Below are 15,769 nucleotides of genomic sequence, written 5' to 3' on the forward strand. Positions count from 1 at the left end.
TACTGGGTTCAGTTTATCCACATCCCAGATCCACTTGGCCCTGCCTGTCTCCTAGGTCTAAGCTGGGAGTCACCCCAGCACTGATTCACCCAGTCCCCTTGGTAGGAAAGCCTCTGCTTCCACTTCACTCCCTAGGGGTTGGGGGGCCACATCAAGTCCTGTGCCAAAGTCCAGAGTGGCAGCTGATCTGGATTATAATGAAACATAAATTTGAAAAGAGGAATGCCAGGGTAAGTTGACCTGAACAGAAAAGCACTGAGCCAATTAGGGAAGGGGAAACAAAAGAGTTTACCTGGGGGAGAGCCAGGAAAGATTGCAAAATGTGGGAAGGAAAAAGAAACAGTCTTTGGGGTAGCAACTATGTATGGGTGTTATTGAGAATGAGATAGATGGGGTGGGGGTGATTGGCTGTTCATGCAAATGTCCTCATCCTTTTGGGCCTGCAGCCTGAGGGCTTCGAGATAAGAGTGAGGCCCAGCCAGTGTTGCTCAGTGGTTGAGTGTTGACTCCCCAACCAAGAGATCACTGTTCGATTTCCTGTCAAGGCACATGCCAGGTTGCGGGCTCTATCCCCCCATAGGGGACATGCAGGAGGCAGCCAATCGATGATGTTTCTCTCTCATCGATGTTTCTATTTATCCCTCTCCCTTCCTCTCTCTAAAAATCAATAAAAACATATTGGGGGTGAGAAGGCCAAGCTCCAGGAGGTTTCAACTGAGACTTTACATGGTATATTTAATTTGGTCCTGATTCCCCTTTAAGATTCCTCAACACAAGAAACAATTGTGCCCTGAAATACTCCCATGAAATCCCCCAAATGGCAGACACTAAATCTTCCCAAAGCAACCCAGAGTCCTCCAATTTCTCTCTCCTTCATCTCTCTACACGCATCCTTCTAATACTTCTTGAAGGGACACGATACTAGAGAAGCAATCTCACCAATAACCTTTTTCACTACAGGTGAACATGGACCTCTCAAAAGAGCAAATTTATTTAAATGTTCATGATTCATAACACTTTTGTAGCATCCTCACCTTATGGGAATCTAAATGGGGAAAAAAAATCCTTATTTAGAGAGAATGTGAAACAGAGATTGAATGAAATGTGATAGAAATTTCCCTCCTGTTAAATTTAATTATACTGCAACAGACTCAAGTCAACACAACTAAAAAGTTAAAAAAACAAAAACCAAAAAAAACTGAAGTAGCTCTTTTAAGAAGTTAGGATATTGGATTTTGGACTTTGGACTAGGATGTTGTAGAACTAGATGCCTGATATTCTGGATGAGGCTTTTGCAACCAGTAGGTTGGGCACACCATTAGGGCCAAGACATTCATTCTTTGGATGGTGAAACATTCATTCTTTGGATTGTGAAACCCGGGCATTAAATGCTGTTTCTCGGTGCATTGGAAACATCTAAAACGTGAATCAAAGGTTGGAAAACTTGACCCACTGTTCTCTCCCACTTGGCTGCACAACCAACAAAGAGAGAGCAGCATGAGCACCCCAGAAGTTTTTCATCTCCTAAGCTTGTCCTGGAGCCAGGTCCTAAGATAAACCAGACCCTGGAAAGCATACATTCGGCCCACACACGTTATCGGGTGTGATTAACGACTTTAAGACTTTATGAGTGGTTCTAGTTCAGTTTGAAATTTCAATCTGACCTTTGTAATTTCTAGGTCATGTTTTATTAGGAAACTTACTGTTCAGATAGTATTTGCTCTTTCAGCCAGAAATGTGTTTACTTTCATGTTCCTTGCATAGCAACCAACGCTGTTGCAGGTCAACATCTAAAGATAGTGCATCATGAAACTCCATTGTTTGTCAATATCTGACTTGGTAAAATGTCACTATGTTCATTTTTTTTCCATCCAGTCGGCTTTGCTATACTTAATATAGATATGTGTGAGTACATACAAGCACACACACACACATATTTCTTACTAGAGGCCCGGTGCATGACATTTGTGCACCTAGGGGGGGGGGGTCCCTCAGCCAGCCTGCGCCATTTCGCAGTCCAGGAGCCCTCAGGGGATGTCCAATGGCTGCTGAGGCAGGAGAGGCTCCCGCCACCTCCGCTGCACTCACCAGCTGTCAGCCCAGCTTGTGGCTGAGCAGCACTCGGTCGTTCTGCCATTCGGTCGATTTGCATATTACCCTTTTATTATATAGGATTTTAACCTACGTATGTTACTAGACTTATTTATATCTATTATTTATTTATTTATATCTATTAATATAAATAAGTGTATCTTACTATACACATGTATCACTTCTTTCTCATTTTACTGGCATTAAATAGCTTTAATTGTTAGTAAAAATAGGTAACACCTATTGTTCCAAGTGCTTTATAAAATCGAATTCATTTAGAGCTCATAACCAACCTACAGGGTGGCATTATTATCTCCTACTTTATAAATGAGAAAACTGAGGCACAGATATGTTAAGTAACTTACCCAGATCACACATCTAGCAAGCTTTGAAGCTAGGATTTGAATCCAAGCAATGTGGATCTGAAATCCATGCCCTTAACCATTATGCTACACTGACTTATAAACCCTGAAGACATAACAATGATAAAATTCACCATGTATTGAGTATCAACTATGAGCATATCTCCCTCCAAAGCCCTCAGTCTTAACCACTGTTCTATATTGAATGTCTCTGATTGGGTCCACCTTCTGCTCTGTCCCTTCCTCTGTATGCAAAGGAAGGTGCTACTACTCATCTGCCCCTGGTAGGACATGTCCTGGAGTTGCTTTTCTAGATGTAGTAATGGATTAGCACTGAGCCATGAAGGCTTAACTGCAGGGTTACTACATGGTTATGATAAAATCTAGCTATAAAATAAAGGCCCTTTCAGGGCATTGGACTCTAACCAACAAAGTTAGTGAGCTGGAGAATCAGTGTGGGGCATGTCCGGCTCAGTTCTCATTCTATAGCCTTGCCTACCACCCTTTAAGTCAGGTGTTTTGTAGGACTGCCTCTATGAACCCATGAGTGAAGTTCAAAACTCTGGGTTCTAGGTGGAAGTTTCTCATGTTTTGCAGGTAGGGGTCTTAGCATGTCAAGGAATCTCCTCTTAGCAGCAAAGACTTTCATAACCATACCAGTATTTTCTGGAAACTCTGCTGTTTTATGTTAAACTAGTGGCCTGGTGCACGAAATTTGTGCACATTAAAAGGGAATTAATTAGAGGAAATATTTTAATATTGCTATTTGCCCTTTTTTATAATAGAAGTGTCAGAGATGAAAAAAAATTAGTAAAAATGTATATGAAAATCTTCCTCCTGTAGGAGTCTGGGGCGTGCCGTGGGACCCAGTCAAGTCCCCACCCACCCGCGTGCACCTCGAAATCATGCAAGATCCAGACCTGGCCGGCCCCACCCCTGTCAAGCCCCGCCAGGTGGGGGATGCAGCCTCAGGTCCCCCATCAAGCCCTGCCCAGTGGGGGGGAGGGGTGCAGCCTTAGGTCCCCTGGCACACACTCAGATTCCCTAGCCCGGCACCGGGGTGGGGGATACAGACTAAGGTCCCCCATAAAGCCCTGCCAGGCTGGGGGCATGGCCTGAGGTCCCCTGGGCCAGCACTGGGGTGGGGGCACGGCCTAAGATCCCCCAGCCTGGGCCGGGGCGGGAGGTGCGCCTTGAGGTCCACTGTCAAGCCCCGTCAGGCAGGGGGGCATGGCCTGAGGTCCCCAGGCCTGGCACCGGGGCAGGGGGTGCAGCCTCAGGTCCCCCACCCCAGCCCAGCTCCATGCAGCCTCAGGTCCCTGCTGATGGCCCATTATGGGAACCCGCCTCCACTGTGGTCATAGCCATCTTGTGACAGTGTGATGGTTAATTTGCATATTACCTCTTTATTATATAGGACTGGCGGAACTGTCTGATGGGAGATACTCCCTCTTCCTACAATGTCCTCGCTGAGGGCACACACTGCTGTCCTCATGGCTGCCCTGCTTCTTTCGGTTTTGCTCAGTAGTTAGAGCATTGGCCTGAGAACTGAAGGTTGAAGGTTCAGTTCTGGTCAAGGGCACATACTTTGGTTGCAGGCTCAATCCCTGCCCCAGTTGGGGTGTGTGTGAGAGGCAAGCAATAGATGTGTGTCTCTCTCACAGCGATGTTTTTCTCTGTGTGTGTGTCTCCCCCTCCCTTTCACTCTCTCTAAAAATTAGTGGGATCACTGGGTCCAACCGGAGATAAGCCCAAAACACTCATCAGAAAAAATATATGCATCCCTATGTTCATAGCAGTGCAATTTACAATAGCTAAGATTTGGAAACAGCCTAAGTGCCCAACAGCAGATGAGTGGATAAAAAAAACTGTGGTACATCTACACAATGGAATACTATGTGGCAATAGAAAAGAAAGAACTCTTACTATTTGCAACAGCATGGATGGACCTGGAGAGTATTATGCTAAGTGAAATAAGCCAGTCAGAGAAAGATAAGTATCATATGATCTCACTTATATGTGGAATCTAATGAACCAAATGATGAGCATAAATAGACCCAGAGACATAAAAGCATGAACAGACTGTTGAATCTAAGAAGAAAGGCAGGGGAGGGTGGGTGAGAAGAGGTCAACCAATGAACTTGTATGCATATATGCATAACTCATGGAAACAGACAATGGGGTGGTGAGGGCCTGTGGGATGTGGGGAGGAGGACAGGAATGGTCTGGAAGAGGTTAATGGGGGGAAAGGGAGGATCTATGTAATACTTTCAACAACAAAGATTAAATAATAATAAAATAAAATCCATGGAAAAAATATTCTTGGTTGAAGATTAACAAAAAAAAAAAGTGTGTCAGATCTTGGAAACTTTTTTACTGAGGAGATGGAATTGGAGGAAAAAAATATAAATAAACTAGTAGCCCTGCGCACGAATCCATGCACCGAGTAGCTCACTGCCATTTGCCTCAGCTGGCCACCCTGCCTACAGCCGCTGGTAGCTCTCCACCGCTCATTGCTCACTGCCCCACCCTCCTGTAGCTCTCCTTCACTTGTAGATCGGTCGTGATCTTATGGTGTACTAGCTAATTTGCATATTCCTCTATTGTTATATTAGATTATATTAGATGAAAATTGAAAACACTGGACATAATAACAGATATACATTTGTCATAGAGGCAAAAAATAATACAGTGTTTTTCTCTGAGGCTTTCTTGGTCATTGGTCAGTCATTGCTTGATCTGATCAAATTTACTACTCATTTTAAGTGATAACCAACCCATGCTTTAAAAATTATGTGATTCGTTCAAAAACCCAAATATGGCCCTGGCTGGTTTGGCTCAATGGATGGGGTGTCAGCCTGTGGACTGAGGGGTCCCAGGTTCGATTCTGGCCAAGGGCACATGCCTGGGTTGCGGGCTTGATCCCCGGTGGGGGGCATGCAGGAGGCAGCCAATCAACGATTCTCTCTCATCATTGATGTTTCTGTCTCTCTCTCCCTCTCCCTTCCTCTCTGAAATCAATAAAATATATTATAAAAAATATATATATGGTTTCAGTTCCAGATGGACACAAGAAAGCACACACTATTATTTTTATACCATAGTTGTAGAGTAACTTTCTCAGCACTCAAAGTTACCATTTAATATCCCAGGGTTGGATTTCAGTAGTAACAGGATGTGAATATTTAATTGGGCCTTAACTTCACATATAAGAATTTCACCAGGAAAAGAACAATCTGGTAGACACTTCTGTCCTCAACCTGGTTCTTTGTTATATCACTATTGTATATAGTCCCCTTATTTCTTAGGGTTGGTGAGAATTAATGAAGTAATATATTAAAATATTTAACATATATGCTCAATAAATGTTCAGCAAATAGTAGCTATTTTCATTAACTGGGTGCCTCTGGAAAAGGAACAGAATCTCCAAGGTTGGGGTTTTGGTATGATTGGAGAAATGGGGAAGGAAGGAGATAAGATGGAAGACAATTTTAAGGGGGAAAAAAAACCATGAAGTGATGATAAAGAATAACATAGAAAGGTCTCTGATACCATGAGTTAGATAACTCAGAACAAGGGTCAGATAGGAAAAGGAGAATGCGGATTCTGGGTAAAGATGATGACAGCGTCAAACCAGCCCTTAAAGGAATTCTACATAAACTGAAGTCTGACCTAGTAAATTCTTGGAGCCCAAGCAATTCTATTGTGGGGCCCCTTTGAGAAGAGTGGAACACAGAAGAGAAAGATGGGCTCTGTAGGTTCAGGAGGCAGAGCATCATGCTGAGGAGTGGAGGTGAGTGGCAGCAGTAGAGAAGGTACCTGCCAGGGCTGCAGGTTGAACAAAAGCCTAGAGACAGGGAACACAGTGGGTAACAGGAACCTCAGATGGGACCTGGAGGCAGGTGCTCAGCTCCGGCAGTGGAGTGTGAAGCAGCCTTGTGAGCCTGGGCACCGTGCTGTGGGAGGCAGCTGCCTCAGGAGCACCAACAAGTTGCCAGGGGGCATGTGAGGGGCTCCATGAGGATTCCCAGAAACTAGAGGGTAATGTGAACCTCAGAACGGGTCCCTCATTCTTCCAGGTACCTTGGTAAGGAACACAGGCAACACAATTCAGGTCTGAATGTTAGAAAGACTACTCATACCTACTGAGTACTGACACTTAGAAAGGTTTGGGACTCCAAGGATAGATATATTTGATCTGGATGTAGACAAAGGAAAAACAATTTAAAGCCACATTTCTCAAATTAACACTTGTGGCCCCTTAGAGTTCATTGTTTAGTTCTAAGAATAATTCCACAATAATATATCTTACTCAGTCCTTTCCCCAGCTAGTCCTGCCAGGGGTACAGCCCATGAAACAATCACAGCTTTTCTGAGAACCAGAAAGGTAGTGGGAAAATTGGGGACAAGGAGTGCAGGAATAAAGTAGGTCATCGACACAGAAAAATGGCGGCGGAATAGACAGACGTGTTCCGAGCCTTGTCCCGGGGCAGAAAGAAAGAACAGCTGAGGGTCGCACTAGGAGTGTTTGTTGGCAAGTTGGGGGACAGCTGAACTCCAGAAGAAGGTGGGAGACTGCTAGACGGGGTTCCCCTGACCTGGCAGCCCCCACTGCGGCTGGGTCCCCTCCCAGAGCTGCGGGCTTGGACGCGGAGTCTGCGCCATCTGGAACCGGAAAGTGGAGCTTATCGGAAGCCTGAGAATCCACAACTGCGGCACCCACGGAACAGCTGCGAGTCCCAGAACAATGCTCCCCAATTGGCACAAACACATGGGTTCAGAGGAGCTCTACACTCCACCACGGAAAGGTCAGATTTCGCCTGGGATAAGGTGAGGTCTCTGGTCCCAGCGGGAGAGAAGAATGTGCGTTTTGCGGGAGCTGGAGGACCAGGGAAGTCTGTGCTAGAAAAATCCATGGCTGTTGGGGCTGGCATGATCTGTGAATGTGGAAGGGGGTCCTCAGAGCTGCTAACAGAAGGGCTCTCTAAAAAGCAACCCATTTTGATCTGACGTGCAGGGACACCCTAAGAATTTCAGGGGTGTGCCGGCTGCCTAGACTTACGCGCAGCCACGGAGTGCGCACACTTGGGCTTTTTCCTCTTGAAATTCTTGCTTCTGATTACTAAGCCCAATACATAGGATCACCCGGTTGGGGACACCCTGGGAGACTGCAGGGGAAAGTTGTTTTTCTGGAACCTGGGGATCGGAGCAGTGAGTGACCATCTGAGAGCCAGTCTGAGGCAGCCCACTCCCACAAACCGGTAGTGAGTGCCACAGGGAAAGAAGGCTCTAACACTGCCTAGAGAGGCCATAGATAAACCTGGAAGTCAATCCAGAAACACTGCCACCCAGGGGCTGAATCACAAATTGACTCTTGTGTAATCAAAAATAAAGGAATACGAATTAAGACACACCACCTGCTTAAAATCAGGACTGGCTTACATCACTGAAGAGCAGTGGAACGCAGGGAACCACAATACTGTCCAGACTGAGAAACAGGCGTGCCAAACAGAACAACAGAAGAAGTGAATGACCTTCACTACTCCACATTTTATTTTTATTTTTTATTTTTTTATTTTAATTTTTTGCATCTTTTACTCAAGAAACTATTTTTTTTTCTTTTTTCCTCACTTGATTTTACCATTTTAATTATTACATTTTTATTTTCAATCCGTATTATTACTACTGCTATTTTATCTTTTTTTTTTTTAAGTGTCATTTTATTTTCTCTTCATTTTGTTTTGGGATTAATGTTCTACATTCTATTTTTATCTTTCCTTTAGCATCATTTTACTCTATCTCAATTCTACCTTTATGCCATCACTCTCTTCCTCACTTTTCCCTTTTCGGTGTCCTGTTTATCTTACCCCTTTCCTGTTTTAGATTTTCCCTATTCTTTCTGTTTATCCCCTGTTAAAATTTCACCCTACTTATATATCTAATCTCCAATCCCCTGCTCCAAGTCCATAAACACCTCTCTCTTCGCTGTCTTAACTATCCAAAAAATTGTTTTTCTCTCTGTCCTTTTGTTGTTGTTCGCTTGAATGTAGATTATATCGAATTTTTATGCTTTTTTGGTTGATTGTTTTGCTTATTCTTCTTTTGTTTATTTTTTTGTTTGTTTTGTGCTTCTGTTTTCGCTTGCCTCACTCAATATTAGTTGGTGTTGTAGTTTGTATTAATCCCCAGGTACTTGCTGCTGGCATTTGCTGGTATAAGTGATTGTTCTATTGGAGTTTTATCCCCAATATATATAGTCTGTTTCCCTTTCTCTCTTAGTCTCTTTCTTGTCTCTCTTACTTTTTTTTCTTCTTTTTTTCCCTTTTCCCAATTTCATTTTGACACTCCTTTTTTCTTCTTCTTCTTCTTCTTCTTCTTCTTCTTCTTCTTCTTCTTCTTTCTTTCTTTCTTTTTCCTCTTCTTCTTTCTCTCCTATCCCCTAATTTGCCTTTCTCTGGTGGTCACCTTTATTGGAGGTTATTAATATAGTGAATACATTTCTGTTCAGTGCCTTGTGTGTTGTACCTGGTAGTGCTGTATTTTGTGCCTTTAAATCAATGCAGGAGAGAGAGAACTACATAACCAGACACCCAGAGAAGAGAGAACATGGGGAGACAAAGAAACAGCCCGCATATGAAATAAAAGCAGGCATCACCAGAAAAGGAGGTAAACGAAATGGAGGCAAGCAACCTTCCAGAAAAAGAATTCAGAGAAATGGTCATAAGGTGGCTGAAAAGAATGGAAGACAAATTCGACAATATGAGCAAGAACCAAGAGGAAATGAAGAAGAACCAAGAAGAAATGAATAATGACATCGCTGCTGTAAAGAACTCAATAGAAAGCATCAAGAGTAGACTAGAAGAAGCAGAGGACCGCAGCAGTGAGCTAGAAGACAAGATGGGAAAAAATACCCAAGTAGAGCAACTTCTAGAAAAAAAAATTAAAAGGCAGGAGGAGAGCCTAAGGGAACTTTGGGACAACACGAAAAAAAAAAAAAAACAACATCCGCATAATAGGGGTTCCAGAAGGAAAGGAAGCTGAGCAAGGAATAGAAAACCTCTTTGAAGAAATAATGACAGAAAATTTCCCTGATATAGAGAAGAAAAAACCCACACAAATCCAAGAAGCTAACAGAGTCCCAAGCAAAATGAACCCCAAAAGACCGACGCCAAGGCACATTATAATTAAATTGGCAAACACCAACGACAAAGTAAGAATCTTAAAAGCGGCAAGAGAGAGACAGAAAGTTACCTACAAAGGAACCCCCATCAGACTAGCAACTGATTTCTCAACAGAAACTCATCAGGCCAGAAGGGAATGGAATAAAATATACAAATCATGCAAAGGAAGACTCTGAATCCAAGAATACTGTACCCAGCAAGGCTATCAATCAAAATTGAAGGTGAAATCAGGAGCTTCACAGACAAAAAAGGACTAAGGGAATTTATTACCACCAAACCAGCAATGCAAGAAATGCTAAAGGGTCTGCTGTAAAAAAAAAAAAAAAAAAAAAAAAAAAAAGAAATAGGAAGCGAAGAAGGATCACAGGTGTAAAGAATAGGAATGGCGACAAATAAGTAGCTATCAATAATAACTTTAAATGTAAACGGATTAAATGCCCCAATCAAAAGACATACGGTAACGGATTGGATAAGAAAATAAGACCCAAATATCTGCTGTCTACAAAAAACCCACCTCAGAAAAAAAGACGCACACAGACTGAGGGTGAAGGGATGGAAAAAGGTTTTTCAGGAAAATGGAAATGAAAAAAACGCTGGGGTAGCAATACTTATATCTGACAAATTAGATCTCAAAGTGAAGGACATAACAAGAGATAAGGAAGGCCACTTCATAATACTAAAGGGAGCAATTCAACAAGAAGAAATAACTCTGGTAAACATATATGCACCCAATACAGGAGCACCAAAATACATAAAAAAACTCCTGGAGGATATCAAGGGAGAGATTGACAGCAATACAATCATAGTAGGAGACTTTAATACCCCACTATCACCATTGCACAAATCCTCTAAAGAAAAAATCAGCAAAGAAACATCAATCCTAAATGACTCACTAGACCAGATGGAATTAATTGACATCTTCAGAACATTTCACCCCAAAGCCACAGAATACACATTCTTCTCAAGTGCACATGGGTCATTTTCAAAGATAGACCATATGTTGGGACATAGGTAAAGTCTCTTCAAATTCAAGAAGATAGAAATCATATCAAGCATCTTCTCAGACCACAGTGGCATAAAACTAGAAATCAACTACAATAAAAACAACCCAAAGAAATCAAACACATGGAGGCTAAACAGCATGCTATTAAACCATGACTGGGTTACCAGAGAGATCAAAGAAGAAATAAAAAAAAACGTCATGGCAACAAATGACAATGAAAACACTACAATCCAAAATCTATGGGACACAGCGAAAGCAGTCTTGAGAGGGAAGTTCATAGCTCTACAAGCCTACTGTAAAAAACAAGAAACAATGGTAATAAATTACCTAACCCTACAACTCAAAGAGTTAGAAAAAGAGCAACAAGAAAAGCCCAGTGTAAGCAGAAGGAAGGAAATAATAAAGATCAGAGAGGAGATAAACGACATAGAGACCAAAGAAACAATACAAAAGATCAACAAAACCAAGAGCTGGTTCTTTGAAAGGATAAACAAGATTGATGAACCTCTAGCCAGGCTCACAAAGAAGCAAAGAGAGAGGACCCAAATAAACAAAATCAGAAATGAAAGAGGTGAAATAACAACAGATCCCGCCGAAATACAAGGATTGTTAAAAAAATACTACGAACAACTCTATTCCAACAAACTGGACAACCTGGAGGAAATGGACATATTCCTAGAAAAATATAACCTTCCAAAACTCAATCAGGAAGAATCTAAACAGCTCAATATGCCAGTAACTATGGAAGAAATTGAAGCAGTCATCAAAGAGCTTCCGGCAAACAAAAGCCCAGGGCCAGACAGCTTCACAGGAGAGTTTTACCAAACATTCAAGGAAGAACTAAAACCTATCCTCCTCAGACTATTCCAAAAAATTCAAGAGGAAGGAACACTTCCAAGCTCCTTCTATGAAGCGAGCATCACCCTAATACCAAAACCAGATAAAGACAACACAATAAAGGAGAATTACAGGCCAATATCCCTCATGAATGTAGATGCCAAAATCCTCAACAAAATTCTAGCAAATCGGATCCAGCAGTACATCAGAAAGATCATACACCATGACCAAGTAGGATTTATCCCAGGAATGCAAGGATGGTACAATATCCGCAAATCAATAAATGTGATACATCACATAAACAAATTGAGAGATAAAAATCACATAGTCATATCAATTGATGCAGAAAAAGCATTTGACAAAATCCAACACCCTTTCTTGATAAAAACTCTCAACAAGGTGGGAATAGAAGGATCATACCTCAACATAATAAAAGCTATATATGATAAACCCACAGCTAACATCATACTCAATGGGCAAAAACTAAAACCATTTCCCCTAAGAACAGGAACAAGACAAGGATGCCCACTCTCACCACTCCTGTTTGACATAGTACTGGAAGTATTAGCCATTGCAATTAGACAAGAAGAAGAAATAAAAGGCATCCAAACTGGAAAAGAAGAAGTAAAGCTGTCCTTATTTGCAGATGACATGATATTGTACATAAAAAACCCGAAAGACTCCATCAAAAAACTAACAGACTTAATAAATGAATTCGGCAATGTAGCAGGATACAAAATTAATGCCAAGAAATCTATGGCATTTCTATACACCAACAGTGAACTTACAGAAAGAGAGACTAAAAAGCAATCCCAGTTTCCATCGCACCAAAAAAATTAAGATACTTAGGAATAAACCTAACCAAGGAGGTAAAAGACCTATATGCGGAAAACTACAGGACACTGAAAAAAGAGATAGAGGAAGATGTAAACAGATGGAAGAACATACCATGTTCATGGATTGGTAGAATCAACATCATCAAAAAGTCCATACTACCCAAAGCAATCTATAGATTCAATGCACTCCCCATTAAAATACCAACAGCATATTTCACAGACCTATAAAGAACTCTCCAAAAATTCATCTGGAATAAAAAAAAGACCCCGAATAGCCACAGCAATCCTGAGAAAGAAGAATAAAGTAGGAGGGATCTCAATACCAGATTTCAAGCTGTATTACAAAGCCACTGTCCTCAAAAGAGCCTGGTACTGGCACAAGAACAGACATATAGATCAATGTAATAGAATAGAGAATCAAGATATCGACCCAAACCAATATGCACAATTAATATTTGACAAAGGAGGCATGAGCATACAATGGAGTCAAGACAGTCTCTTCAATAAATGGTGTTGGGAAAATTGGACAGATACATGCAAAAAAAATGAAACTAGACCACCAACTTACACCATACACAAAAATAAACTCAAAATGGGTACAGGACTTAAATATAAGACGGGAAACCATAAAAATACTAGAGGAATCCACAGGCAGCAAAATCTCAGACATATGCCAAAAGAACTTTTTCACTGATACTGCCCCTAGGGCAACAGAAGCCAAAGAGAAAATAAACAAATGGGACTACATCAAAATAAAAAACTTTTGCACAGCAAAAGAAACCATCAACAAAACAACAAGAAACCCCACTGTATGGGAGAACATATTTGCAAATGGTATCACTGATAAAGGTTTAATTTCCAACATCTACAGGCAGCTTATACAACTTAATAAAAGGAAGATAAATGATCCAATAAAAAAATGGGCAACGGACCTAAATAGAATCTTTTCGAAAGAAGACAGAAGGAAGGCCAAGAGACACATGAAAACATGCTCAAAGTCACTAATTATCCGAGAGATGCAAATCAAAATGACAATGCGATACCATCTCACACCTGTCAGAATGGCTACCATCAACAAATCAACAAACGACAAGTGTTGGCGAGGATGCGGAGAAAAAGGAACCCTCGTGCACTGCTCTTGGGAATGCAGACTGGTGCAGCCACTGTGGAGAACAGTATGGAGTTTCCTCAAAAAACTGAAAATGGAACTCCCATTTGACCCAGTAATCCCACTCCTAGGAATATATCCTAAAAAACCAGAAACACCAATCAGAAAGGATATATGCACCCCTATGTTCATAGCAGCACAATTTACAATAGCTAAGATTTGGAAACAGCCTAGGTGCCTGTCAGCAGATGACTGGATCAGAAAACTATGGTACATCTACACAATGGAATACTATGCTGCCATAAAAAAGAAGGAATTACTACCATTTGTAGGCACCTGGATGGAATTAGAGAACATTATGCTAAGTGAAATAAGCCAGTCAATGAAAGAAAAATACCACATGATCTCACTCATTTGGGGATAATGAAAAACATTATAAACTGATGAACAAAAAGATAGATACAGAGGCAGTAAAGCATCAAACAGACTGTCAAATTACAGCGGTAAGGTTAGGGAGAGGTGGGGGAAATAAGAGATCAACTGAAGGACTTATATGCATGCATATAAGAATAACCAACGGATGCAAAACATTGGGGGGTGAGAGCATGTATGGCAGTGGGGTGGGGAGGGGCAATGGTAAGATATGTACACATATAATACCTTATTAAAAAAATTAAAAAATAATAATAAAAATAAATAAATAAATAAATAAATAAATAAAGCAATCCCAATCCTAAAAAATAAAATAAATAAATAAAATAAAGTAGGTCATGAAGACCAACAGGCAAAGTTAAGATTACTCCGGGAAATAACAAGGCCACAACTATTTATGAAAAAATAAACACAAGTGATTACTTTTCATTTTTTGAATAAACTTGAGCCAACAAGCCAAAACCAGTTCAGCTTTGGGTTTAGCTTTTCTTGAAAATAATTGCTCTTACTAACAAACAGGAATTTGCCTGAATAAAAAGTGCAAGTCAAAACAGAAGGATGTAGTAAAGAGATGCACAGATTTTCTGTCATTCACAGAGGTGAGTCACACACACCCCTCAGGGAATACAATGAAGGCAAAGGACCAGGGAGAAATCCCGAAGGCAGGATTTCATCACACTGAGGGAATGGAATGGTACAGAACGTACTGCTGTGCTATGTGGGTGGTTTGGCTTAAGACAAGCATCTTTCCCCAGCCCACAGAGGGAAAGATTCCACCTCCAGAGCGGGAAACGAAATCACTCCAGAAATGAAACCAATCAAAATCAGCACGACTGGAGATGATTAACCCCTGCAGAACTAACCCAGGAGACCATCTTTGAGTAATGGTTCAGGAAGATGGGAAGAGTTAAAAGTAGAAGGGTGGCAACTAGAGTGGGATTGGAATGTGACTTGGGTAAGAAAACCACAGACAATTGATGGCATTTTCTACTGTGTGGCCTGAGGGAAAACAGGGCTAATGGAAGGTAAATAGTCTTCATGGAACCTGGGAAAAGAAAGGTGAAGGGAAGACCCCGTCAGTGTGCCCCCCTCAACCCCCCTGCACTACCTAAGATAAATAGGAAGCTTTAGACACAGGCCTGGCCTGGCCTGGAAAGGGGTAGCTGCTGGCTTGCGGGGACCACTTAGCAGGCTTCTCAGCGTGGGTGCCTAGTGCAGCCTTTTCCAATATCATTCCTTCCAATATCATTTTGGTGAAATTGTAGTAAAACCTGATATTCCATTCTTAGAATCCTTCACAATATAAGACTAGGGGTCTGAAGTATTCTCTTTAAATAAAACAGACATTTTAGCCCAGAGACTTCAGTAACATGCTTCTAAGATTTTACATGAAGTTAAGCTGCTCAGATTTTGTTTGTTTTTTAAGTTTACTCATTGATTCTGAACTATGTTAAAGATAAGTATGGAATGCATTCAGACACTAACACTACACACACACACACACACACACACACACACACACACACACACTTACACACACAAAACACTCCTTGAGAAAAACCAAACAGTCATGAGCCATTTAAAAAAATTTTATAGTACAGATTTCTAGAGTTTCTATGCTAGTCTCAATTTTGTGCCTTCTCTTCTTCTTCATCCAAAGCAAGTTTAGAGGTCAAATGCAGATATGAGAGAAAAATATCTCTTAAAAATAAGAGTTCTGGCCCACCCGGCATGGCTCAGTGGTTGAGCGTCAACCTATGAACCAGGAGGTCACGGTTCAATTCCCGGTCAGGACACATGCCCAGGTTGCGGGCTCCATCCCCAGTGTGGGGTGTGTAGGAGGCAGCTGATCAATGATTCCCTCTCATCATTGATGTTTCTTTCTCTCCCCTTCCCTTCCTCTCTGAAATCAATTAAAA

This window comes from Plecotus auritus, assembly GCF_963455305.1.
Source record: "Plecotus auritus genome assembly, chromosome: 5".
Lineage (NCBI taxonomy): Eukaryota > Metazoa > Chordata > Mammalia > Chiroptera > Vespertilionidae > Plecotus > Plecotus auritus.